Here is a 26,662-nt window from a genome sequence, read left to right as displayed (position 1 = left end):
CTTGCTGTTCCAACAGGACAATGCACGTCCGCATGTATCCCGTGCCACCCAACGTGCTCTAGAAGGTGTGTCAACTACCCTGGCCAGCAATATTTCCGGATCTGTCCCCCATGGAGCATGTTTGGGACTGGATGAAGCGTCGTCTCACGCGGTCTGCACGTCCAGCACGAACGCTGGTCCAACTGAGGCGCCAGGTGGAAATGGCATGGCAAGCCGTTCCACAGGACTACATCCAGCATCTCTACGATCGTCTCCATGGGAGAATAGCAGCCTGCATTGCTGCGAAAGGTGGATATACATTGTACTAGTGCCGACATTGTGCATGCTCTGTTGCCTGTGTCTATGTGCCTGTGGTTCTGTCAGTGTGATCATGTGATGTATCTGACCCCAGGAATGTGTCAATAAAGTTTCCCCTTCCTGGGACAATGAATTCACGGTGTTCTTATTTCAATTTCCAGGAGCGTAGTTCTAAATTCTAGGGGACTGATGACCTCAAATGTTAAGTCCCGTAGTGCTCAGAGCCATTTAAACTTTTTTTTTAACAGAGACAGCCTTGCAGAGGAGCCGGAACACCGAGAATCTGTGCTCACAGGTATTGAATAATCTCACGGATAAGCACAACTATAACGAGGAAGGAACGTAACCGCTCACAAGATCAATAGGCAAAGGAGCTGTTCAAGTCCAGGGCACTGTGCCCGTAAGTAGGCAATATTTTGCCGAAATTAGGCTCAGTCTGTGGTATCGGCGTTCGATACCATACTTGTTAGGGGTTGCAGATATCGACCGCGGTCCGTAATAGATATCGCTGGACCCGCGAGTCACGACTAGCGCCGCCAGCGCCGCTCCGCGGCTTGTGACAAGTTCCTAGCGATCTCTCGTCCACTCTTGGTCGGGACGTCAAGTAGTAAAGTAGCATAGCCTTCAGCTGATAGGAAGCAACCGCTAACAAGGCGCTTAGTCAAGTATGGCATAAGTAATGCCTGTCTAGATATGTTTGTAATTATATGTATGCAGCATATGAAGAAGCCTGTAACACAAGTTCAGTATATATCATTTTTCGGCTTTACGGGTGGGAAGGAGCGCCTGGTCCCCGGCACGAATCCGCCCGGCGGATTTGTGTAGAGGTCCGGTGAACCGACCAGTCTGCTGATGGTTTTCAGGCGGTTTTCCATCTGCCTCGGTGAATTCCGGCTGGTTCCCCTTATTCCGCCTCAGTTATACTATGTCGGTGATTGCTGTGCAAACAAGTTCTCCACGTACGCGTACACCACCATTACACTACCACGCAAACGTAGGGGTTACACTCGTCTGGTGTGAGACGTTCCCTGGGGGGTCCACCGGGGACCGAACTGCACAATAACCGTGGGTTCTGTGTGGGGCGGCGGAGGGGTGAAGTGGACTGCGGTAGTCGTCGTGGGGTTGTGGACCACTGCGGCCGCGGCGGGGACGGAGCGTCTCCGTCGTTTCTAGGTCCCCTGTTAACATACAATACAATACAATATATCATTTTTTACCGACTACTAATTGTTTTAGTCGTTGCAGATACAGACTATGTAGCCAGCTCCTTGCCTACATCACTGCCAAACCTGCAATATATGTTTCTATTTAACATTGGCCATCTGTCATCATAAAACCGACGACGAGAATCATAAAACAGTCCTAAGGCAACATTATGTTAAAGTAATCTTCCGGCCACCTACAAAAATCCGTGTTCTTCTCTTCTGTAAAAGATGATCCGGGACTGCGACAGGCTCGAGTTTACAGAAAACCACGATGGTATGGGAAATTTTACATCGGGCAGACCACACGCACTGTATGTGAAAAAGTGTTGACCACGACTGCCACGCCGTTCGAAGCCCATTAAGTCAGCCACAGCTGAGCTTTGCATCTCCACAGGACATTCCATTGTTTATCCTGTCACGGGAATCTTGGTTCCGACGAGATTCTTCTGAGATCCAGTTATAAGACGTAGTCAACAGAAAACTAGGCAGATAGAAAAGAGCAAGAAAACTATTTACTATTGCAAAGGTAAAACGTTAATACATTTATCCAACTCTAATGCTTTCATGGAAAAATATTTGCCGTGCGGTTCTAGGCGCTACACTCTGTAGCCGAGCGACCGCTACGGTCGCAGGTTCGAATCCTGCCTCGGGGCCGGCCGCGATGGCCGTGCGGTTCTAGGCACTTGAGTCCGGAACCGCGTGACTGCTACGATCGCAGGTTCGAATCCTGCCTCGGGCATGGATGTGTGTGATATCCTTAGGTTAGTTAGGTTTAAGGAGTTCTAAGTTCTAGGGGCTGATGACCTACCTCAGATGTTGAGTCCCATAGTACTCAGAGCCATTTGAACCAACCTGCCTCGGGCATGGATGTGTGTGATGTCCTTAGGTTAGTTAGGTATAATTAGTTCTACTAGGCGACTGATGATCTCAAAAGTTAAGTCGCTTAGTGCTCAGAGCCATTTTTTCGGATAAATACACTCCTGGAAATTGAAATAATAACACCGTGAATTCATTGTCCCAGGAAGGGGAAACTTTATTGACACATTCCTGGGGTCAGATACATCACATGATCACACTGACAGAACCACAGGCACATAGACACAGGCAACAGAGCATGCACAATGTCGGCACTAGTACAGTGTATATCCACCTTTCGCAGCAATGCAGGCTGCTATTCTCCCATGGAGACGATCTAGAGATGCTGGATGTAGTCCTGTGGAACGGCTTGCCATGCCATTTCCACCTGGCGCCTCAGTTGGACCAGCGTTCGTGCTGGACGTGCAGACCGCGTGAGACGACGCTTCATCCAGTCCCAAACATGCTCAATGGGGGACAGATCCGGAGATCTTGCTGGCCAGGGTAGTTGACTTACACCTTCTAGAGCACGTTGGGTGGCACGGGATACATGCGGACGTGCATTGTCCTGTTGGAACAGCAAGTTCCCTTGCCGGTCTAGGAATGGTAGTACGATGGGTTCGATGACGGTTTGGATGTACCGTGCACTATTCAGTGTCCCCTCGACGATCACCAGTGGTGTACGGCCAGTGTAGGAGATCGCTCCCCACACCATGATGCCGGGTGTTGGCCCTGTGTGCCTCGGTCGTATGCAGTCCTGATTGTGGCGCTCACCTGCACGGCGCCAAACACGCATACGACCGTCATTGGCACCAAGGCAGAAGCGACTCTCATCGCTGAAGACGACACGTCTCCATTCGTCCCTCCATTCACGCCTGTCGCGACACCACTGGAGGCGGGCTGCACGATGTTGGGGCGTGAGCGGAAGACGGCCTAACGGTGTGCGGGACCGTAGCCCAGCTTCATGGAGACGGTTGCGAATGGTCCTCGCCGATACCCCAGGAGCAACAGTGTCTCTAATTTGCTGGGAAGTGGCGGTGCTGTCCCCTACGGCACTGCGTAGGATCCTACGGTCTTGGCGTGCATCCGTGCGTCGCTGCGGTCCGGTCCCAGGTCGACGGGCACGTGCACCTTCCGCCGACCACTGGCGACAACATCGATGTACTGTGGAGACCTCACGCCCCACGTGTTGAGCAATTCGGCGGTACGTCCACCCGGCCTCCCGCATGCGCACTATACGCCCTCGCTCAAAGTCCGTCAACTGCACATACGGTTCACGTCCACGCTGTCGCGGCATGCTACCAGTGTTAAAGACTGCGATGGAGCTCCGTATTCCACGGCAAACTGGCTGACACTGACGGCGGCGGTGCACAAATGCTGCGCAGCTAGCGCCATTCGACGGTCTACACCGCGGTTCCTGGTGTGTCCGCTGTGCCGTGCGTGTGATCATTGCTTGTACAGCCCTCTCGCAGTGTCCGGAGCAAGTATGGTGGGTCTGACACACCGGTGTCAATGTGTTCTTTTTTCCATTTCCAGGAGTGTATTTTCGGTTGCCTACGGTATTATGATTGTACCTAGGCGTGGACCTCTTGGTCAGACGGCCACGAATGGCGTTCTTTAAGATTCCAAAAATATCGAAATTGCAAGGGGAAAGACTACACTGCAGAGGTTTCGTTGTAAAGCCCTTATAAATTCTCCATACAGTCCCGAACTCTCCCCATGCGATTTCTGTATTTTTGGAGGCCTAAGGAGAGATATTTGTGGCTGTCGATTTGCTTCGGACGAAGAGGTGTATGCCTCGGTACAATCATGTTCCCGTGGACAACTGCAAAAATTGCTCTATGAAGACATTGACCGTCTTGTCTCACAGTGGGATAAGTGTAACAACATTTATGGCAATTACTTTTGAAGTAAAATGGAATGATCGTATGGCATTGTTGGCCGAGAGGTCCCATACGGGGGAGTTTGGCAGCCGTATTGCATGCAAGCCCTTTTTAGTTGACGCCACTTCGGCGACTTGCGAGTCAATGATGATGAAATAATGATGAAGGACACAGAACACCCAGTTTTCACGAGGCAGAGAAAATCCATGAACCCGCCGGGCACTGAACCCGGGACGCCGTGCGCTGGAAGCGAGAACGCTACCGCAAGACCACGAGCTGCGGACAGTTTTGGAATAATAAAGGGTTTACTTACTTATTTTCCATCTGTCTCATTTTAGTTTAATGGCAATATGTGGAAATACGTTTGCTAACCGAGATGGTGATTTCGTCAGAAAGAAAACATTTTACGCTTCTAGCGACAGTTAATTTGGCCACGTTGACACCTGAACTCCACGGGGCAGAGGGCGCCCATGCAATACCACCATTACGCATGCGCCAGAGAGCCTCAGCTGGAGCAATAGAAGGCGCTAAACTCGACAGACGGCGCTCATGATGTTGTAACCTATGTGCAAGCGTCTCAGTGCAAATTTTTGGTATAAACTTAGTAAAGTGAATCAGCAATATTCAGTGTAAAACACTCACATGTCGATAAGAGTGGCGATCAATAAATAAACCAACACTTTTTTTTGTGAAAACAACTTGGTTCTCTTCAGGACTGCAATAAACCATATTGTTTCCCATTCTTTTGGCTGCAAAACTCTGTTTTTCAACACAATCTCCGTTCAATGCGACGCCCATACGCCCCATTGCTGGGAGGGCTTTTATGCCCGCATGGTACCACTCTACTGGTTAACGTCGGAGCCAACATCTTTCTACGAGGGTCACTCCAAAAGAAATGCATACTATTTTTGTAAAGCTACAGATTTCATTGTGCATGTGTGAAAGTCTTACAGTGTGTAGATACATCCTTCCCGCTCGTTTTCAAACTTAGTTCAACCTGTTCCCGTGAGTGGCGCCGTCACAGCATGTCTTCAAGATGGCTGCTACACTTGACGTTCGTCAGAAGCAACGTGCTGTCATAGAATTCCTGTGCTGTGAAAACGAGATAGTGGGAAACATCTACAAGATGTTGAAAAAGGTGTATGGAGATGGTGCTGTCGATCGCAGTACAGTTAGTCGGTGGGCAAGCAGGTTACGTGATGAAAGCGGGCACGGCAATATTGAGGATTGTCCTCGCAGCGGCAGGCCTCGTACTGCACACACTCCACACAATGTGCAGAGAGTTAACGAATTAGTGACTGCTGACAGACGCATCACAGTGAGGACACTGAAGGAACTTCATGCTCGACTTCATGTTCGACCCCATCGGCAAAAGCAGGATCATTTGCTGTTGCACGACAATGCACGGCCACATGTCAGTCAAAAAACCATGGAAGTGATCACAAAACTCGGATGGACAACACTGAAACACCCGCCTTACAGTCCTGACCTGGCTCCATGTGACAATCATCTCTTTGGGAAACTGAAAAACTCTCTTCGTGGAACTAGGTTTGAAGATGATGACTCCCCTGTGCCCGCTGCCGAACAGTGGCTTCAACAGGTTGGTCCAGAATTTTACTGTGCGGGTATGCAGGCGCTGGTTCCAAGATGGTGTAAGGCAGTTGAGATGGGTGGAAATTATGTGGAGAAATGAAAATATTGTTCCTAAAAGATGTATCTACACACTGTAAAACTTTCAAACATGTAGAATAAAAGATGGATTTAAAAAAAAAATAGTGTGCATTTCTTTTGGAGTGACCCACGTACATCTGCTTCCCACAGAATGTATCCTTTATTGGACCAAACAGATGGAAGTCGGAAGGTGTGAGATCCGAGTTGTAGGGTGGATGAGGAAGAACAATGAAGTTTTGTGAGTTCTTCTCGGATGCACAGACTTGTATGAGGCCTTTCGTTGGCACGGAGAAGTTCGTTTGCATTTTTGTGGTGATGAACTAGTTGAAATCGTTTTAAAATTTCTTGAGGCTAGCACATTTCCTAATTGGTCGTTGCACTTTGACGGAGGACATCAAACAGAATAACAGCGAGGTGTTTGACTGCGAACCGTCGATCGGCTCGAAGGAAAGTAAACACTGGAGGAGTCACAGCTGTGTACGACAGGCCGGCACGCAAGAGATTGGGTAGCTTTACACGATCTTGGTGCAGTGATGACAGACGCCTCGGCCAACGAATCAACGTGCTTTTGTTCACTTACACATTCTGCATTCATTTATGAATACATGCAGTACTCTGGTTTTCCGCCAAAAGAAACTCAATGACAGCTCTCTCTTTGGAACAGACGCCACTTTGAAGTCTACGTATAGAGCTGCCACCTATCGGAACTTCATGAAACTTCAGGGGCGGGAACTTTCCACGATGTTCCGCAACAAGTTACACATTTTTCCAACCGCAATTGACCGAGAACAAAATGTGCTACAGTACTTACTGAACGTACCCAGTAGCTGAAAGGCTCTCAGCCGAAATATCATGGCAAAATGTCGACGTCATCCGGCTTACGGCAAGAAAAAAGGAATAAAAGTCAGTGTTAATACTTTCATCCTTCTTTACCTCCTCTGCATTACTGCAGATGACGTGTCACTGAGCACATTTGTACTGTGCATGCAGTACACGTGAGGTGCCTAGTTGTTTCCACTGCCCTGTGTGCAATACAAAAGTTCTCGTACACTTCACTAACCTGCTGTCTTCATGATGATGATGTCCCCAGCGCAGAAAACAGCACGCAGATCGTGGATTCTTTTTCTTGAGTCTGAAATTAACTTGGCAAGGAACTGCTGCAACGAATAAACTATAACTCATTTGGGATGCCACTCGTGTTTTTATTGATATAGACACGAGAAACTATTCTTGATCACAACGTATTGAACATATCTTTCCACAGTCATTATATCTGGCTAAAATAACATGAAATACATCCTGCCACAGACAACATGTCTGTCTACTGGAACCGTCAGAACTGGAGAATAAAATTACATGAATCAAATACTACTATTACCGACAACATGTCTGTACCTAGCGACAGACGGAACTGTAGTAAATAAAATTGCATGAAACAAATACTGCTATAACAGACAACATGTCTGTCTACTGGAACGGTCAGAACTGGAGAGCCGGACTGCCCGAGACACTTCGCGCGAAGCGCCAGCAAGGCGTGACCCGAACGCGACCGAAGTGCATCGGCAGTAATATCGTCAGTCTTTTGTTTTAGTAATACTTTGATTTTAATAATTTTGAAATGACTGATCGATAGCTGGTTGTTGAGAGACGTTTATTTAAAAAAAATGAAGTAATTTGTATGACAGGTTTAATTAATAATAGCAACTAAAGTTCAACGTTTTGGCGCCCTACCGCCGAACACAGCAGCCAATCACAGAGCAGCAGCATCATGCAGGCGGTCTTTCTCATGGGAATGGTACCGACTCTAACATCTGTCACCGGTACCTCATCCCACATTGCGTCATCTCTGTGCTTCTTGCATCTCCACTGCCCTGGGAATAGCTTCCTGGAACCTAATATGATGGCTGAATAAGCCAGAAATATTACAGGCTACAATCCCAAAACTTCAGGTAATTCCTCAATAATGTTTCGCGGAAAGAGTGTCTTCTTTCCTCGAGAAATTCTGATCTGCGTTACTGTAGCGTTTCAGCACTACTCGCGTGCTTCGGTGTCGAACGCCTCAAAGGTAAAATGTACCTGATTTGAAGTCGTTCAGCCGACCGGTGTGGCCGTGCGGTTAAAGGCATTTCAGTCTGGAACCGCGTGGCCGCTACGGTCGCAGGTTCGAATCCTGCCTCGGGCATGGATGTGTGTGATGTTCTTAGGTTAGTTAGGTTTAATTAGTTCTAAGTTCTAGGCGACTGATGACCTCAGAAGTTAAGTCGCATAGTGCTCAGAGCCATTTGAACCATTTGAAGTCGTTCCCTCACTCTGAGAATTAACTCACAGACTCGTCTTCCTATTGCATCTGAATTTCTGTGTAGCCTTGTCGGACGTGCACCTGTGCAGGCCGGTCGAGAATCGAACCCTAGCGCTATCCCACTTCTGCGGTTCGCAGCCGGAAGGCCAGCGGCGTGTTTGCAGCGCAGCTCGACGCGGTAGCGAGTCCAAGGGGCGCCCGTATTCCGCCGGCCCCCTGCTTTCTAACCATTACTTTATCCCATAAATTGGTGGACGCGCAGAAAGCCTTTCAGCCGGCAAACTGCTTTTATCAAATACGGCAGCCGGCGGCCCAGGGCCCGTGCAGCAGTCGCCGCCTCTTCCCTCTCCGCCTCCTCTCTCTCCTACCCAACCCCCCTCCTTCCCTATCCACACCTCCGTCACCTACACTCCACTTTCAATCGCCACTCCTCTCTCTCTCGCGCTCCGGGGTCGCCTCGCCGCTCTCCGCACGGATCCTCCGTCACCCGTAAGCGGAATATTCCGTTACGTACTTAACTATTAGCCATAACTCCTCCCTCTTCCTCTCCTATCTGCGCTGCATCTTCTGCGCTCCAGAAACGCACTTGTTCCTGCTCCGATCTTTCCTCCTCTCTGGGCACGCCTTTAACCGCTCCATTTCCCTTGGAATATGTGTGCGCGATGCCATTTTAGTGTTCCTTGTCTTCTCGTCAGTATCAACTTTTTCTTTATTACGGCCACATTTCATATTGCAGGTTCAAGCCTTTCTTCTGCATATCTTACGCGCCCGTGCTCTCCGTAATTTATGTGCCAATAAAATTCTGAGGAAATGCAAAATAACGATGCTGATATTTTTTTTTCCCCGTGGGGGAAGTGTTTCAAGGGGAAAAGCAATGAGTACGGGGGTGATTATGAATGGCTGCTCTTAGATATACAAATTGCTAAAACCAAATGTTTCACAGTTTCGGCAGTGTTGCCGATTCTTCCATTGAAATTGACGATAACACTGCTATGTTTCGCCGGCCGTTGTATCCGAGCGGTTCTAGGCGCTTCAGTCCGTAACCGCGCTGCTGCTACGGTCGTAGGTTCGAATCCTGCCTCGGGCATGGATGTGTGTAACGTCCTTAGGTTAGTTAGGTTTAAGTAGTTCTAAGTTCTGGGGACTGATGACCTCAGATGTTAAGTCCCATAGTGCTTACAGCCATTTGAACCACTTTTTTGATATGTTTCAGTATAGGTGCAGTATGATCCAGGACGTATTTTCGATGCTGGATTCAAATTATTTTTAGTTCTTTTCTGTTAGAAAAATATTGCATGTAACCACGTTTTAGTATTGTATTATGTTTTGTAATCGCCCTGTGGCGGAACAACTCTTATGTATTTGCGTAGTTAACTATAGGTACTTCTTGTGTTAATATGTGACGATCTTCACAGACGTCATTCCTTGTACTCTACTGCAAGTAGAGATATACTGCTAGCAGCCGAACACTTCTTGTATCATAATCAGAAACAGATCTTAGCCAGTGAGCCACTTCCGGTGCCGAATTACTTGGAGTTGAATTCGGCCAGCGATTAACTCTAAACGGTGGTTAATTACGCAAGCCTAATACCAATATAAGCTTCCTACAACGAATATCACCTATAATTAAAGAATCAGAATATATGTCACCTGCTACTGTGTGATACAATGTGCTAATAGTTACTAAACACGACTAAATTAGAAATGTGTGCCAATGTACCTGATTATTCACCTAAGATTATTCCGTTTCAGTTCAAGATGGTTTTACTTATTCAGTTATCAAACTCGTACAAACAGCTACTTACACACACCTCTGTATCGACAGTGATCCGAGATACCAGTATTTTTGTACACCTTGTCTGTACATGTAAAATTGCCAGTCTGGAACAGATCGTAATATTAAAGTTAGCACATCAGTGTATAGGCTACTATCATGAGTTTACATGCTAGCGAATGCCCTTATAATAGCCACTAATTAAGCTTAATTCCTTGCATATAATGAATATGCTATTACAAGCAATACACCTTCTCTATTAACACAACGTAAATTTCGTATCATACAATGGAAAATCCAGGACGGAATGTATCAATATTATGAGAAGGAAAGTTGCTACTCAACATATAGGGGAGATGCTCGCAGTGTGGTTTCAGTTGCCTGAGACTGCAGTCACATGTGTGAGTTTCGTTTGCGTGAGTATGTGTGTGCGTATGTGTGTCTATTGTTGACGAAGGCCATTTGCCGAAAGCTTTAAGTTGTAAGTAGGCTGTTTAGGTTTTTTTATTGGTAACGCCACCTCAGTATGAAAATCACCGGCTGTGCCGTGTGCAGTCTGTGGCTGCTTTGCATTGTTGTAATACTCAACCATTGTAGTGTTAGGCAGCTGGCTGTGAACAGCGTGTAACGTTGCGCAGTTGGAGGTGAGCCGCCAGCAGTGGTGGGTGTGGGGAGAGAGATGGCGGAGTTTTGGAAGTTGTCATGAACTGCTCTATATATATATATATATATATATATATATATATATATATATATATATATATATATATGATATAAAGGTAAATACATTCTTTGTTCTCTATTAATATCTTTCATTTGCTAACTATCCCTATCAGTAGTTAGTGCCTTCCATAGCTTGAATTTTTTATTTAGCTGGCAGTAGTGGCGCTCGCTGTATTGCAGTAGCTTGAGCAGCGAAGATTTTTGTGAGGTAAGTGATTTGCGAAAGGTATAGTTTCATGTTAGTCAGGGCCATTCTCTTGTAGAGATTATTGAAAGTCAGATTGCGTTGCGCTAACAAAATATTGTGTGTTGAAAGTCAGATCGCGTTGCGCTAAAAAAATATTGTGTGTCAGGTTAAGCACAGTCGTGTAAAATTGTTCAAAGGGGAAGTTTCATATGTCGACCCTTAGCCGAGGATACCTCACTGGAATCTTCTGATTTTTTCTTGTAGTTTGTGTAATTAGTGTAGATTTTGTTTATTGCTAGCGCGTAATTATAGAGAGAATTTCCTTTGTAGTTGCAGTTTTTCATTGTTGTACAGTAAAACAGGTGTGGTATGCATGTAGATTTGCACCAAGTATTTCGCAGCTGCAATTAACTAGATATTATTTTCAGTGTTATGTTAATGTGTTCTCTTATTTTTGCTCTTCAAATTGTGTTTTTCTGTGTTGTCGTGTGAAATACTGTGACAATAATGGCGTGTGAAAAACGTAATACTAGGCTCCAAAGTAAATTGAGAAATGACAGCGAAGACGAAAGCAGTGTGTTAGCGCCACCGAGTAATGAATTAACTGATGTTCAAAGTAATAATTTGGTAACTGTGCATACGGAAATGGAGCGGGCGGCAAACAATGGTGTAGACAGCGAAACAATTAGAGAACAGGGAAGCATTATCGATCGATCGGTCGGCAATAGCTCGGCTCAGGAATCCGAAATGACAGGACACAATTTCGTAAATACTGTAGACTCAGGTTTTGGATCCTCACCGTTTTCTCAAATAAGTCAAGACACATTTTCTGCTTGTCAAAATGTGAATGTTGCCGGTGCAAATGCACTGCCGAAAAGCGTAGAGGAACCGATTCCTGACACTAATACATTATTATTGCAATTAATGCAACAAATGGGACAAAATCTTCAAAAGTTAGACACAATGGAACAAAATCTTCAAAAATTAGACACAATTGAGCAAAATCAGAAACAAATGGAACAAACTCTTCAAAAGTTAGACTCCACGGTTGAACAAACACGTGAAGATTTAACTACTGAGTTACATCACATTGAATCGAAATGTCAAAAGGTCTGTAATGATGTAAAAACACAAATTTGTGAACATTTCCAACCTATTTTTTCGCGTCATGAAAATGCACTACAGAATCACGAAGCAGCCATAAAAGAACTGCAAACTACTGTTCATGAAAATCATGAGACCTTGCAAGCTAAATTTGACTCAGTTGCATCTACCGATTCGGTTATGCAACTTGCAAAAACTCAGGAAAACTTAAAGGACACAGTAGATACTCTGAAACTTGGTTCAGAAAAACACACTGAGGAAATAAGTACACTATCGGATAAAGTAGTCGAACTTTCAGATCAGTTCACTAACTTATCTACAAAGGTAGATGATGATCCGAATGACACAAGACCGGTAGTCTTTAACGACACAGAAGAGTGCGAACAAATTAGGAAATTGAAACAAAATCTGAATCAACACCAAAGAGAAATCCGCGAAGTACAAGATCAGCTGACACAGGTAATACAAGAATTACGTATTTCAGAAGACACTCGCGCTCCAACACGGGAAGAGGGACTTAGAAATACAGAAAAGACGCAAAATAATAACACAGGGCATTTCGGAAGTTATGAAAGAAACTGGCAAGGTGCACCGAATTTTGAGATGAAACCGCCGACACGACCTAACAATGACCGATATGCTACTCGCCGACACAATGATTTTTACTATAAGCTGTTAAAAAGAAAAAAAAAAAAAAAAAAAAAAGGAAAGGGGGCAGAATAACTTCAGACGCAACAGTTCGGCGCGCAGTTACGATTCCGGGAGAAATTCTCCACCACATGACCGACAAACAAGAAACTATGTAAACTACCGATATAACGACAGACCTGAATTGCATCAGAACTGACGGGATTTAAACAGGGCAGGGCTGTCTCGTCACGGTGAATTTGTAGAGGTTCGGTCTCCGAATCCCATTAACGACGCGCGCCAACAGACAATGACCCGCACTGCAGGGAACCGCGTGCGCCGGCTGGCTCCGAGAAAAATATCATAGACGCTAACCTTGAGAAAAATTCCAGTATTCTTTACCGACGTATACAGCACGATAATTGCATTCAAGTTCACACTCTGAGTACTAGGAAGAGCAAAGCTTTACACCACATTTCACACGTAAAACTGTTTATTGAGAGATAATGTGTTTTTTTAACTTGAGATTTTAATGCAACATTTTGGTTTACTGGCAGATACATTCTGGATTTAACGTACTTTCTGAGAGATACCAGGTGACACAGTGGTTAGTTTATTTGACAGCTACACGACTATATCACGACGCTACTAATGTGTGACACAATTCACCTTGTTGCTTTTGCGGTGTATCTGTTTTATATCTGCACAGTTTTTCTGAATTCTTCTGGAAAGTAAAACATGTTTTAGTAGTAGCTTTTGTGGTATAGCAACAATGAGGCAGCCTTTTCCGTAGCACAACAATACGTTACAGCACAGTACTTTCTTCATCACAACAATAAGCGTAATAACTAAGATATCTATACGCAAAGCATTTCACTTTTGTGTATCATCAGGTAAGTACATTGACTTCTGCAGAACTTAGCTTTCGGAGGACGATAACTACGACACTTCCACAAAGGTTATGTTGCGACAAGACGCACAGTTTAGCGCTACAGTACACGCATTTGAGTGATTAATCTTATACTTAAAACACTTAATTACAAAGAAAGTTTTCCGTGATACATTTCATTCCATTGCTGTAATTTGTAACAGCTGAGGGTATAATTACATTTATCCTCAGGGGGGTACACGCTTACTTTGTGTACCATGTGTGTAGCAACCACAAGGAGCCCTAGCTGATATGGTATTTGCTTATACAACTTTACACATCGGTACCATATTTCTCTAACACAAATTACACAGCTATCTGATCATGTAACTGAGAGATAAACATTTTTTTTTACTACGTCAGTGACAGATGTTTACGTAATTACACAGTTGAATAACTTCATACGTATGAAATTGTATTTTGTCTGTACTTTGTAAACTGTTCATATTTTTTCGGAACCATTGTGATACAATGTGAGCTTTGAATGATGTGTTTGGTATGGAATCATGATTTTAAAGTACGTTTGAGGCAGATGACACTTTTGAAATGAGCAGAGAATTTTTTTTAGGTTTTGAAACTATTGGAGGAAGCTACGACGATTTTGAGATTTGACTGAGGTGTTATGATGTTATTTTTTACGACGACGATGTGTATTATGTTGTTGAGGTATGTTTATGATTAGTAAGCTAATGTTATATGAAGAATTTGATTATGCTATGTATCTAATGATGAAGTATTGAAGAAGCGTCGACGAATTTGTATATGTGTAATAAGGTAAGGAGTAATGAGTAGCGGTTAGAAACTCTGCCTTGTGAAGACGTATGTTGGAAACCAAGAATCGTACTTTAAGAGTTGTGAAATGTGTGTAAATGCGTGAATGTATTACAATGCTGACGAATATTTTTTTTTGACACTTATATTTATAGGATTTTGTTTCTACAGATTTGCAACGCTAATTCTTGACCTGTGAAATATTTTTATGTGAGACTGTCGTAGCGGAAACTGCTGTCGTAAATATTTCGGTAAGAGAGTTCAGTGACCACCTGCACGTAATGCGTCGTGGGCACGCAGCTGGGCGACAGCCGCCCGAAAAAAAAAAAGCCATTAGCCTTCCAGCGGCACAGGTAGAAAAAAAGACAAAGGGAAGGCCATTATAATCGCTATTGACGTTCCTTTGTAGAAAGCATCGCAACATTTCACTGCTATTGTCGTGCTAATTGAGAGAAATGCCATATGGCGACAGAAATGCCTAATGAAATGACGAGAAATATTTTTATGTCTATACACCTGATTATGACTACTGTCTCTCTAGTTGATAGATTTTTCTACTAACTTATGAAATGCCTCATGACTACTGAATGATGTTCTTATGCTTTACTTTGTTCATTGTTGCTTATTTCATTTGATATCTGGTTTCCAGCTGTCTTGCAGCATTGGTTTCATAAAATAAAATTAAATGCATTTGCTAATGTGAACACTTTCTGTCAACAGATCTATTAAATAATTACTTTATGATCCACATTCTTCGAAAAAGGAGCTATTGGAATGGAAAGAACAATAAGAAGGGACTAGTAACAGGAACTGCATACATAATTTTCTTTTCAACTACTTGGTAATTTTTTGGTAGAGTAAGTTATCGTGATGCATCACTCTAGTGTTAAGATGTGACATAGGTATTAGACATGGCCATTTTTACTGTAATATTTTTTCTGCTTGAGCTATGTCATGTTTAGGTATAAGTTGCTGCTGTTTGCCAGGCATAGTGTTATTGAATTTGACTTTGTATTATTCTGTTAAGCCAGTTTTACTAATGATTTATTTTTATTATTTGCTGCACATTGCCTTAGATTAGTTGTAATATTACAATTGCTTTGCTAATTTCTTAATGCTGCTTGCTTCGCAAATCTGCGTTTTTTTTATTGCTGTTTATATTAATTGTTTTATGTGATGCTACATTGCCTCGTCCATTAGTTTAGCATCTGAGATCAGTAGATTTAAGTTAGCTTAAGAGGGGTAGACTATATAAGAAACAGATTTGGCAAAAATGAGTATTGTGCACTAAGAAATAATTATTTCGAAAGAAATATGAACGGAGTAGAGAAAGCAGGTATAGATGGGACTTTTTGGGAATAATGATGAACGAAGGGAGATCTCCAAGAACAAAAAAGGTTTTGTTCGCAAAATACTGCAGTACCAAAAGTTACACTGATAACGAACCCTGTCCTTTCCATTGTGTTACCCCACTATGTGTTTGTGTTCCCTTGTGTATTTATGTTTTTCCTGTATTTATGTGTTTATCTGATAAGACTTATGTTGTGGAATTTTTCTAATACTAAGCTGCATTCACTATGATGAGGAATCTATCCTCAAATAGAATTGATATTAATAATATGTTATTTAACTTGTAAATATGCTTAGATATTATTTATTATGTTCTGTTCTAATGCTCATGTGTAAAGTTGATGTTTCAAAAGCTATTCTGATCTTTTATGTATGTACTCATGTCATAATTCATGTAACATTGATGTATATGTTTATTTCTATTGTGTTGTAAAGCCTGTACTACAAATGTTATCTGTATTGTTATGTTCTTTAATGATGTATTTTGTACCTTTGTAATTGTACTCTCATGTTATAATATTGTAATTGACACCAGTTCTTCAAATTAAGTATCATTTCACTGCACACGCTTCTGTTGATCATAGTATATGGACAATATGTGAGAAGTAGGAACTGATAGTGTTTGCACATGTGTTAATAATTCAGCAAGGGACTGGTTAACAGCATTGCTGGTTCTAAGGACAATTCCACAATCTTTGTGAGTGCACAAGTGGTGGTTTATGGACTTGCTATATTATCCGCAAGACTCTTCATTGGTGATTGTGCACCTGCACAGTCACAACAGATGGCTGCTGGCCATCTCTACAAGGACTGCAGTGGGTCTGCTCCTCTACCATTATCTCTACAAGGACTGCAGTGGGTCTGCACCTCTGGTGGCCCACCAATACCGTAATCTCTACCAGGACTACAATGGGTCTGCTCTGTGATGACCTACCCACCAATACTCTTCAAAACTTCGACTGACTCTGTTGTGGGTTTGCTCTGTTGTGGCCCATTACCTGTCTGCATGTCAAGAGTCAACACTGTCTTTCTGTTGGAAAGACAACGATACTTCTTCAAGACTGCATGGAAATCCACTACGTCTATGTGCATTTTCTTTTACTGCTCAGACTTTGAGAAAAACACTGATATTTCACTGTGATGAACGATTAGGACTGTCTTTATGGACTGTGAGAAAATTTTAGCTTTTGACCAACATTGTATCAATAAGTGTGTGCATTTGATTTCTTTGTTATTGTAATTACGATTATGAAAAATTTTAACAAATATGTATTGGCCAGTGCCCAACAAAATTTGTAAAATATTTTGTGGGGAGCATGGGGGCTATGTAAGTAGGCTGTTTAGGTTTTTTTATTGGTAACGCCACCTCAGTATGAAAATCACCGGCTGTGCCGTGTGCAGTCTGTGGCTGCTTTGCATTGTTGTAATACTCAACCATTGTAGTGTTAGGCAGCTGGCTGTGAACAGCGTGTAATGTTGCGCAGTTGGAGGTGAGCCGCCAGCAGTGGTGGATGTGGGGAGAGAGATGGCGGAGTTTTGGAAGTTGTCATGAACTGCTCTATATATATATATATATATATATATATATATATATATATATATATATATATGATGATATAAAGGTAAATACATTCTTTGTTCTCTATTAATATCTTTCATTTGCTAACTATCCCTATCAGTAGTTAGTGCCTTCCATAGTTTGAATTTTTTATTTAGCTGGCAGTAGTGGCGCTCGCTGTATTGCAGTAGCTTGAGCAGCGAAGATTTTTGTGAGGTAAGTGATTTGCGAAAGGTATAGTTTCATGTTAGTCAGGGCCATTCTCTTGTAGAGATTATTGAAAGTCAGATTGCGTTGCGCTAACAAAATATTGTGTGTTGAAAGTCAGATCGCGTTGCGCTAAAAAAATATTGTGTGTCAGGTTAAGCACAGTCGTGTAAAATTGTTCAAAGGGGAAGTTTCAAAGTGTTAAAATCTTTTTGTTGTGCCTATCTGCGACTCAGCATCTGCGCTATATGGTGAGTAGCAACTTTCCTTCTCATAATATTGTAAACTTCATAATAAGTATTTACAGTAATATAACAAATATTAGAAATCTCAATAAATTTCAATATCACTTAAGCTATCTTCTTAATAAATAATGGCAGTCAGAAAGTGCGTCTACGTGGGTAGTTGAATCATTCGTATCATCGTAGAATGCATTAAAGTGACGTAGAATCAGAATACATCTTAGAACTAATTATAAAGCTAGTAATCACCTTGTAATTACTATGTTTCGTTATTATTAGGTATATCGTGTAAATAACACATTACTTACGACACCTGTTCGTTAAAGACACCTAAATTTTCATAAATATACAGGGAGAGTCACTAACTATTGCCACCAAGAATAACTCCAAAAGTATGATAGGAGCTGAAAAGTTTGTGGGACAAATGTTGCATGGGACAACGGGGGGCATAATATGACGTTGGTTTTTTGTTGCTAGGAGGGGTCGTGTCAGAGATATGAAGATCAACTTTTTCTTTTAAATCGGATGCTATAGTTTGGTACTTATTTTCTGATAGCGGCTATCGAGACGAATCCAATGATATGTAGCAGTAAGGTCTTTGAAGGTCAACGAAGGTCACAAAGGTGGCATGAACGTACATTTACACAAGGTGTTCAAAGTGACGACCATTGGCATCAATGCAGTGCTGCAATCTTCTTATAATGGACTGAGTGGTATTCCTTATCACATCAGCACTTATCGAAGCACATGCTCTGACAATTCTCTCTCGCATATCTTCAGGTGTAGTTGGAACGTCTTTATAAACAATGTCTTTTACGAATCCCCACAAGAAAAAATCCAGAGGCGTCAAGTCTGTCGAACGCGCCGGTCACGACACATGTCTTCCGTGTCCAATCCAACGATTTCGGAGTTGTCTCTGCAACTCATTTCTAGCCATCACCAAAAAATGTACCGGACATCCGTCGTGTTGATACTACATTCTGTTCCTTGTTCCTAAAGGTATTTCTTACAATAACAGACCTAATGTTTCTTGCAGGAATGTGGTGTACTTTCTACCATTAAGATTTCCTTCGATGAAATAAGGACCTTCACCGACCACGGTTCTTGGTGTACAACTTGCCGCAACCAGCATGGATTTTCAGTAGCCAAATAATGCATGTTATGCAAAATAACATTTCCGTTGTTCGTGAACGTAGGCTCGCCAGTAAATAAAATCTTAATTAATAAATGTGTCATCCCTCGGAATCTGAAGTTGAGCCAATCAGCAGAATTCAATGCGACGCATACAATCCGCACCAGTTAATTCTTGGTGGAGACTGATATGGTAAGTATGATATTTATGGCAATGCAGAACACGAACAACACTACTCTGGTTCATGCCAGATTTCCTTGCGATTTGACGCGAACCAATTTCCTTTTCCTACTTAGTAACTTTCCTTTGCCAGATACGTTTCCGATGCGTTAAAGATCCAGTTATTCTCAATTTATCATACTTATATTTAAATGTACGACGTGTAGGGTGAGTACGTTGAGGATATTTTTCAGCGTATAAACCGCTAGCTCTCACTGAATTTCGTTGGAATTCTCCGTAAATGAGAAGCATATCGACTTGTTCTTCAAAGGAATACGTCGTTCACATTCGCTTGATTCGACGATACTAGTCTTACCGTTCCTGTTATTGTTGTATTTCGAAACCGTCGAATGGTGTTTATATGACAATGGTACGTTAGATGGATACACCATTTTAGGCTAATATTTACTATTTGCAAGATATACGACAGAGAATTGTCAGAACATGTGCTTCGATAAGTACCGAAGTGATAAGGAATACCACTCAATCCGTGATAAGAAGATTGCAGCACTGCATGGATACCAATGGTCATCACTTCGAACACCTTGTGTAAATGGACGTTCATGCCACGTTTTTGATCTTCGTTGACCTTCAAAGACCTTACTATTACACATCACTGGATTCGTCTCGATAGCCGCTATCAGAAAATACGTACCCAACTATAGCATATCATTTAAAAAAACAAAGTTGACCTTCATATTTCTGACGCGACCCCACAAGTAACAAAAAACCAACGTCATATTATGGCCCCCGTTGTCCCATGCAACGTTTGTCCCACAAACTTTTCAACTCCAGTCATACTTCCAGAGTTATTCTTGGTGGCAATAGTTAGTGACTCACTCTGTATATCTGTCGAAAATTAAGTAACTGGTTGCTCAGTCAGCGACGCAATATTTTCTCACTAAAATTTTTTTTCTGTTTTGTTTTACGTAACAAAATTAATGCCTTTACTACGCGTCTAAATAAATCTTTCGGGGTTATTATTTTTATATCTCCTGTCTTTAAAATAAATTAACTGATTTGGACATTTCTTGATTTTAGTTAGAAAGTATTTTCTAATAATATTGTTTCAGACTTCATGTTCAACTACAAAATCTTTGAACTTTTGTTACTTCATACAGTTAAATAACAGCATCAATGAACATCTCTCTATAATAATACTGTTTGACATTTCCTATTGTTAATTTTATTATTTCAGTTCACGTAATTCCCTTGCTTTGCTTTAGGGAAAAATATTATCTATTCCTTTCTGTTATGGGGTAATTTCAATTCAAATTAAAAGTCGGAACTTCTTTATATCAGTTTCACGCACCTTGACTTTATTTGACTTTCGTATACGGACGAAGTCAACAATACTGAACAAGAGCCAACAAATTCTAACCCACAAGAAAGAGATTCGACATTTCGACATTATCATACGCAGGCGCGCGCGCGAGCGCACACACACACACACACACACACACACACACACACACACACACACACACATTCGTGCGACTAACAGTTTGTGCCATACAATTTAAACAATTGGAGCAAAATCATTTCTCTTCCGGTGTTGGCTTATCGCCCTTTAAAGATCACTCGTCATGCAAAACATTTAAGTAATGTTAAAGCCTTGGCGTGCATGAGTAAATGTCTGGAACCATTTTTTAATCGACTTTCGAGGTAAAAACGTGGCAATGAGTGTGCGAAGTTTACACTGTAATCAATTATGATGTTCCGAAATACGTTAGTGAATTCCTATTACTCAAAGCGAAAGTAAGTTACTTTTTTTAAAATAATAAAGCATTACACTATTCTCTCAGTGCGTGCATACTTCTATAACGCTCTACGTCAAACGCTCGATTCTACCAGAGTGTAACAAATTCCTACAACAAACAATTATTGCAACACTCAACCATAAATGAGTTTGCGGGCTGGATCACTAATACGAATTTAGGGAACGATTCAGATCAGCATGTGACACCCGTTTTCAGTCGCGACCCATTAACCAGAGTCTGGCCTCCGTGCAGGCTACACCATGGAACTCTCGCTTATAATAAATATTTTTTGCCCACTCCTCACTATCAAATAGCCAGATCTCCCGCGTTATGTTAGCTATTCACCACGTTAACCAGTTACCAAGAATTCACAAGCGGAAACTTGCAGTATCCATCATTCTAATATTTCGAGTTAATCATATATAACAAAACCCAACTCATTCTACACTGCAAGAGTATTGTTCCGCTGCGATTAGCACCAATACAGCTGCAGTGGCTATTCACACGTCACCTCTAATGATAATATCCACTTCAGTCATGCCGGCCGGGGTGGCCGAGCGGTTCTAGGCGCTACAGTCTGGAACCGCGCTGCTGCTACGGTCGCAGGTTCGAATCCTGCCTCTGGCATGGATGTATGTGATGTCCTTAGGTTAGTCAGGTTTAAGTAGTTCTAAGTTCTAGGGGACTGATGACCTCAGATGTTAAGTCCCATAGTGCTCAGAGCCATTTGAACCCTTTTTTTGAACTTCAGTCGGGCTGTCCTACGTTGACTATTGCCCAATAATAGTTCAACCACGACAGACTTAATCCCATATTAAACCACTTAGGTACCATTTATCAAACAGTACCATTACTTTGGCAATGGATTCAGTCTTTTAGTTGGACTTCTACTCTTCTTCGCGTTGCTGGCTGCTATCAAAGTAGACTCTGCCATTCGAACTGCTCACACTGACTGCGAGAGGCAGACAACATATTTTCCAGCTCAAAACTGAGCTTCGATCAAGCATCAGCATTGTTAAACTGTGACACTTGTTTCGGCTACATATAAGCGAAATATAATAATAGCATGAAACACACATTTAATACACCCTATATACAGTGCGGCCACTGCATCAATATGTTGACGAAACAGGCTCCCGGGACAACACTTCAACTAATACACTTTTCTTTTGGATCGTTTTATAGTGGAAGACACGGTTATTAGAGTAAAAGAAACAGATTAGTTTCTTGTGTTGTTAGTGAGTCCGCTACATCAAGGGACGTCTGAATCTAATAAATGAGACGTCATCGTCATAGTATTTACTTTGTAGCATTCACTCTAAACAAACATAAGCAGTTTGGAGCAACACAACAGATCGTCACTAGTGGAGAATCCTCACGATTGTGGGGAACTCTTTGGTATTTGTATTCATTCTCGCTGTTCTTTTGACAGAAAACGGGTGTTTATTTTAGTCGAATGATGTAGGACAATTTATTGAAAGTAGTGTCCTTCAGGTATAAACTATTTGGGTAGCAAATGGATTCCGCGATGTAAAAATTCAGGTTCTTGTGAGGTGAACCACTCATGGAGCCAGTTTTTGAGGTCGTTTGAGATGTGACATGTTGTTCAGAAAGGCCATGCTGTGTGGACCTAAACAAATGATATTCGAAAGGGTTGATGTCTGGTGGATATGACTGGTGGAGCAAGACATCTCATCGATCAATTCAAAGTTTCCTTCACTCGGATTGAATTATGTGGTTTGGCATTGCCATGAAGCGGAATGCATTTGTAATATTTCTTAATACACTGCAGGTGGTTGTTTTTAAGTTAGCGATCCTGTTCAGTAACTGTGCTTCTTAGCGTTCAGCGTTCTCCGTTTGATCCGGCTGTTGCAGATCATCGTACACCACACCGATCAGCACGCATTTTGTCACTCACCTCAAAGTCGTTGTTCTTGAGTCGTCGAAACCAATTTTTGCTCGTCGTTTCCGGCAGTGCATGTTCTCCATACGCTTCTACTAGCAAACAACGATTTTCCGCAGCAAATTTTGAAACCATCGATACTGCTTAGCAGTTATGAATAATCAATTGTGACGAAGAATTGTTAGCATTGCATACATTTATTGCAGTGACGTGAAAATTATAACAGTAACAGCGATAGGAAACAGGAATGATCACTTACGCTCTAAGACGAAAAAAGCGATGCACCACGAAGGAATTAGGCGAATGGGACGGAAATCGGTGAATGGGATGTACGTGGACAGACAAACAAATAATTATAGTTTCAGAAAAATTGGATTATTTATTCAAGAGAAGGAGCTTCATAACTTTAGCAAGTCAATTACGCGTTGGTCCACCTCTATCTCTTATGCAAGCAGTTATTCGGCTTGGCACTGAGTGATGGAGTTATTGAATATCCTACTGAAGGATATCGTGCGAAATTCTGATGCGTTACATCGTCAGAATCCCGAAACGACTGGAGGGCCCTATCCATAATGCTCAAAATGTTCTCAACTGGGGAGACATCCGGCGATCTTGCTGGTCGAGGTAAGGCTTGGAAAACACGAAGACAACCGTTTACAGGCTGGCATTATCTTGCTGAAATATAAGCTCAGGATGGATTTTCATGAAGGGCAACAAAACGAGACGTAGAATACCGTCGGCGTACCGCCACGCTGTAAGAGTGGCGCGGATGACAACCAAAGTGGTCCTGCTATCAAATGAAATGGCACCACAGACCAGACCATCACTCCATCCCCCCATGTCGGGCGGTATGGCGAGCGAGCGACAGTCAGGCTGGTATCCCGCCGCTGTTCGAGGCATCTCCAGACACACCTTGACTGGTCATTGAGGTTCAGTTAGAAGTAGGACTCATCACTGAAGACAGCTCAACCCCTGTCGATGACATTCCAGGCCTAAATGGCTGTTGTTGTTGTTGTGGTCTTCAGTCCAGAGACTGGTTTGATGCAGCTCTCCATGCTACTCTATCCTGTGCAAGCTTCTTCATCTCCCAGTACCTGCTGCAACCTACAGCCTTCTAAATCTGCTTAGTGTATTCATCTCTTGGTCTCCCTCTACGATTTTTACCCTTCACGCTGCCCTCCAATACTAAATTGGCGACCCCTTGATGCCTCAGAATATGCCCTACCAACCGATCCCTTCTTCTAGTCAAGTTGTGCCACAAATTTCTCTTCTCCCCAATTCTATTCAATACCTCCTCATTAGTTATGTGATCTACCCATCTAATCTTCAGCATTCTTCTATAGCGCCACATTTCGAAAGCTTCTATTCTCTTCTTGTCCAAACTATTTATCGTCCACATTTCACTTCCATACGTGGCTACACTCCAAACAAATACTTTCAGAAGCAACTTCCTGACGCTTAAATCGATAACGATGTCAACAAATTTCTCTTCTTCAGAAACACTTTCCTCGCCATTGCCAGTCTACATTTTATATCCTCTCTTCTTCGACCATCATCAGTTATTTTGCTCCCCAAATAGCAAAACTCATTTACTACTTCAAGCGTCTCATTTCCTAATCTAATTCCCGCAGCATAACCCGATTTAATTCGACTAATTCCATTATCTTCGTTGTGCTTTTGTTGATGTTCATCTTATATCCTCCTTTCAAGACACTGTCCATTCCGTTCAGCTGTACCTCCAGGTCCTTTGCTGCTAAATGGCTAAAACACAAATTTTCTTTCACTGTTACTGACTGATTTCTCCGACTATATTGAATCTAAACATAATACTTATCACACTTCTGATCATGCAGTTCTTCAAATCAGATTCATATCTTTAACATTTGACAAAAAGAGACAAATATAAACTGGTGGCCCCATAACCATAACATAACGCAGACTAACTGGCCACATGATAACAAGTTACAAACAAAGTGTATACTATGACAGAGACTATTTTTCCAAGAAAGCTACATTGATCCATTCTTTGATATTTATTTTCTACATTAGAATAAATGAGATTCGTGCGTTATTGTATTGACATTAATAATTATTTTTATTTGATTTTGTTGTAGGTTGAGAGTGAAACTGCCTAGATGAGTAGCTTTTCAGAACGCACATATTTTTACGAACTTCCAGCATCCTGGAGTAGTTTGGGTCAGTAACTTCTGTTAATCAGTAGAACGAAAAACCAGTCGAAGTTCCACATTTTTACTTTTTATTTATTCGATGACTAGTTTCGGGCCGAGATCCATTTTCAGATCATCATAACAAAATCGCAAATGGCTTTTCAGAAGATGTGAAAAATGTGCAGTGAACATTTATAGTGCATACAGTTATCTGTATGCGCCTTAAATGTTCTTTGCACATTTTTCACATCTTCGGAAATGTCACTTTCGAATTTGTTATGATGATTTGAAAATGGATCTCGGTGGGAAATTAGTCATCGAATGAATAAAAAGTAAAAATTTGCAACTTCGACTGGTTTCTCATTCTACTGCACATATTCTTTGTAAAAAGCATATTGAAATTTTCGTACTTATCCAACACAGTAAAGGAATAGAAATAATGAATACATACAATATAAAGCAGCACCCACAGCAAAAGCTGTGAATTACGTTAATATCGACAAAAAGTGGTATAGAGCGGTTCATTAACAGAAGGAGCGGTATCGATAGAGTCTATTTGGAACAGAAAAAAAAGTCATAGAGTTTTTACAGATCTTGAGGTGAGATCAGAAAAGTAACACTTCCCGCAAATAACGTATTGTACGTACAAAACTCGACATGTTCAAGGTACTAAATGGGCATGTTCTTTTCACTCCATTCGAAAATCACCCACAGATCTGATAGCCTAAAATTTCTCCAGTTAAACAGGCCTCATGTCCCTATCCGCTATGCTGTACTAGTGCAATTACTGCCCGATCTTCAGCAGAAGTAATTGAAGGTCGCAGTATCGATTCTTTTTAAGCAACACGGATACTTGCAAGACAACTGTGAGTATGCACATGCAAGTGAGAGAGGCAATCGAAAAACTGAAGCAATTTTACATCAACAGAGAGGTCGGCTACAATCTCCTGGCACTGAAACTGCCAGCGATCCCTATAAAATGGGCCGCATGTAATCACACGGCAGCGGTCTCAAGCGGGCGCTGGCGCGACCGGCGAAACTACACTCCTGGAAATGGAAAAAAGAACACATTGACACCGGTGTGTCAGACCCACCATACTTGCTCCGGACACTGCGAGAGGGCTGTACAAGCAATGATCACACGCACGGCACAGCGGACACACCAGGAACCGCGGTGTTGGCCGTCGAATGGCGCTAGCTGCGCAGCATTTGTGCACCGCCGCCGTCAGTGTCAGCCAGTTTGCCGTGGCATACGGAGCTCCATCGCAGTCTTTAACACTGGTAGCATGCCGCGACAGCGTGGACGTGAACCGTATGTGCAGTTGACGGACTTTGAGCGAGGGCGTATAGTGGGCATGCGGGAGGCCGGGTGGACGTACCGCCGAATTGCTCAACACGTGGGGCGTGAGGTCTCCACAGTACATCGATGTTGTCGCCAGTGGTCGGCGGAAGGTGCACGTGCCCGTCGACCTGGGACCGGACCGCAGCGACGCACGGATGCACGCCAAGACCGTAGGATCCTACGCAGTGCCGTAGGGGACCGCACCGCCACTTCCCAGCAAATTAGGGACACTGTTGCTCCTGGGGTATCGGCGAGGACCATTCGCAACCGTCTCCATGAAGCTGGGCTACGGTCCCGCACACCGTTAGGCCGTCTTCCGCTCACGCCCCAACATCGTGCAGCCCGCCTCCAGTGGTGTCGCGACAGGCGTGAATGGAGGGACGAATGGAGACGTGTCGTCTTCAGCGATGAGAGTCGCTTCTGCCTTGGTGCCAATGATGGTCGTATGCGTGTTTGG

Source organism: Schistocerca nitens, chromosome 7, assembly GCF_023898315.1.
Source record: "Schistocerca nitens isolate TAMUIC-IGC-003100 chromosome 7, iqSchNite1.1, whole genome shotgun sequence".
In the NCBI taxonomy this organism is placed as follows: domain Eukaryota; kingdom Metazoa; phylum Arthropoda; class Insecta; order Orthoptera; family Acrididae; genus Schistocerca; species Schistocerca nitens.
Note: the sequence above shows the minus strand (reverse complement) of the source record.